Genomic DNA, 3180 nt, shown 5'->3' on the forward strand with positions numbered 1-3180 from the left:
GCTATTTCCCAGTGAATTATGGGCAATATCTTCACAGTTGATATTAAAAGTGCATGTTCCTTTAAGCACTGACCACTCCTTAACTTCTCCCTAATCCCACCCTTACTTACCTGGTTAGAATAGTTGACATCTGATTTACTGTCTTGACTCCTTAAAACTATACCTGTGACTTCTTTAAGTTTGCAGGTTCCCTAAGAACTCTTGCCCACTGTATAGAGTAACAATAAACTTGCAGGTTCCCTAAGAACCCCTGCCCGATGTAAAGTGTAACAATAAACTTTTACAATCCTGACTCCAAGTTTGCTTGGGCCTAGTGAATTCCTTCCAGACAAAGGGACTCTGGTCCTCAGAGCCCCTGTAAAACCTATTGCTACCCCCCCCCCCCAATCACTTTGAGGAAACCTAATAATAATAACACTTGTGAATAGAAATTGATAGAGCTGCATATGTATTTATGTATATGTACTGTTAATGCAGAATCAATTACATGAACATATTATGAAACTCAGAAGCACAAATGTAGTCAGAAAAATGGCTTCTCTTGTAATTTAGAAACTCAGCTATTAAAGAGTTGTCTAAAAGCTATTTTTTGTTAGTTGTATTTTATTTTAATAATATTCTAATAATGGTTTCAAACATTTCTTTGTTGTTTTACCTAATAAGATGGTTGAAACCTGCCATTTGGCATGATTATAAATATCTTCCAATCTGCTGATGATATGCTATAAGTTCTATAATGCTTAAACCTGAAAGCAGAGTGGAAAAGCTAGCTTCACACCTAACTAGAAGGAAAGAATTTATAAGTCAACTCACATTACAAATCAGTTTATGTTAAGGAATTAAGTTCTACCTAAATTTGTTTAGCTGTATTAAATCCACATGTGAGAGGATGAATAATTTTCTACATAAGGTAATTTGGAAATACATGTGACTAAATATCATCTGATACTGAGTTTTGTTTCACACATTTAAATTCATGATATTCTGAATATTATCATATTTCTAAATTTTCTTGTATTATGAAATTTGGTAAACTATTGCATTAAATATGGTTTTAGAAGAGCAACTTCTCTATAATCTGGATGTTGTCAAATTATGAATTGAACTGTTAAAAGAAGGAGAGGGGCAGCTAGGTGGCACAATGAGCACCAGCCCTGGAGTCAGGAGGACCTGAGTTCAAATCTAGCCTCAGACATTTAACACTTACTGGCCTTGTGACCTTGGGCAAGTCACTTAATCCCAATTGCCCTGCCTTCCCCCCTCCAAAAAGCAAAACAAATAAATAAAAAATAAAATAAAAATCTAAGTTAAAAAAAAAGATGATGGAAAAATGTTTGGAAACTGTTGTTATTTTATTAGCCCTACTGACTATATGTTGTAATACTCTGAAGTACTGTAATTTTAGAAACGGGAAACTTCCAGGTTTGCCTGTTACTGTTGTTAAATAATTTTTTCAGTCATGTCTGACTCTCCACAAACCCATTTAAGGTTTTCTTGGTAGAGATATTAGAGTGGTTTGCCATTTCCTTCTCCAGCTCTTTATTATTGTTATTACAGATGAGAAACTGAGGCAAACAGGGTTAAATGATAACCCAGGGTCACACAGATAATAAGTATCTCATTAGGATGAGTTTAGGCTCTAGGAGAAGACAAAGAAAAGAAAGAAAAGGATTTTGAGTGAATTTTTAAAGGCCTGGTAAAATATTATCATTGCAATTCCATGAAAAGAATAATAATAATTTAGCTTTATTTAGTGAAACTTGCTATATGAGTTAAAATCTCACGGGACTGTAATCTGATATTCCAATCATGGATTTTAGGTATGATTGTCTGCACTGTCAAAAAGTCAATAGCCTACCATCTAAGGGGAATGACACATGTGGCCCAAAGGAGGTGTGTAGTCTGAGTTACTAAGGTGGTTACCTGTCTGGTAAGGTCAAGAGGGTGACCTTGGTATGGCCTAAGACAGGATCCTGTTGACTTCGTTTCCCCATTTATTACTTCCTGTAAATGGTGGAATTTGAATGATTGGCTCTAAAAACTTGACTGTAATTCCTACTGAGGTCAAACAGAGCTAGGGATGCTTTATCCTATTATATATGTGCTGAATCATTCTGTGTCCTTGGGCTTAGACTTCCAGGGACAATTTGATGCTGTTACATTCATGTTCCTTCCACCTTCTTCTCATAGCAAATCTGTATAACCAGGGCAAGTAAAACTGCAATTTCTTTTTTGTTTTTTTTTTATCTTTTTTTTGTTTGTTTTTTAAATTGTTGCTGCAATACCTTAACATAAGATGCAAGTATATAAGATCTTAAGTGTTTTCATTCTACATTCTTTTTTTTTTTTGAGGGGGAAGGTAGGGCAATTGGAGTTAAGTGACTTACCCAAGGTCACAAAACTAGTTTTTGTGTTAAGTGTCTGAGGCCAGATTTGAAGTCAGGTCCTCCTGACTCCAGGGCCAGTGCTCTATTCACTGCACCACCTAGCTTCTCCAGTGTTTTCATTCTAAAAATATAAACATTTTTATATCCTAAACTACTAAGTAGATGAGTAGTTGGGCTTGTCGTCTGCCTGTTACTGGTTATATATTCATGTGTAAGATTCTTGAAATATCTCAGTGTTACTGAGAAAAAATTTGACAATGTTGCAGCAGTTTGTGTGACCAAGGTATAATAAATCTATTATTTAGTAAGGTTAAATCAGAAACATCTTCAGTTTTCTTTGAAAGGAATTCAGTATAATCAATAACCTTAAAAGGAGAATAACTTAATAGAATATTTTGTTACCTCAAAGAGAATTCCAATTTTACTTAGGTTTATTATTTAATATGGAATTAACACCAGTGTGTGGAGCATGTCTTAAAGTACAAACATGTTTTATGCAATTTGGAATTGATTACTTAGTATATTTACACACCTCATTCCAAGGCTTTTTGCTACAATTGGAGTAAAATTTGCAACTTTTAATTAAATTCATTTGTGTGATGGGGATCATCTGCTTACATAATGTGCTGTTTCCTGTGTTTTTCTGTAAGGATTAGATCTTTATTAGTCTCTATTCCTCTAGAGGAGGGGAAGATTTAAATTAATTGCAGTTTTAAATAATCTCAAAGTTCTAAATAACTAAGGTAAAATTGTAAAGTAAAAATTGAGTGAAAATTTTAAAGAAAGCAACAAG

Source organism: Petaurus breviceps, unplaced genomic scaffold, assembly GCF_028583685.1.
Source record: "Petaurus breviceps papuanus isolate PSGF00001 unplaced genomic scaffold, PetGlider_PUasm1.0 191, whole genome shotgun sequence".
Lineage (NCBI taxonomy): Eukaryota > Metazoa > Chordata > Mammalia > Diprotodontia > Petauridae > Petaurus > Petaurus breviceps.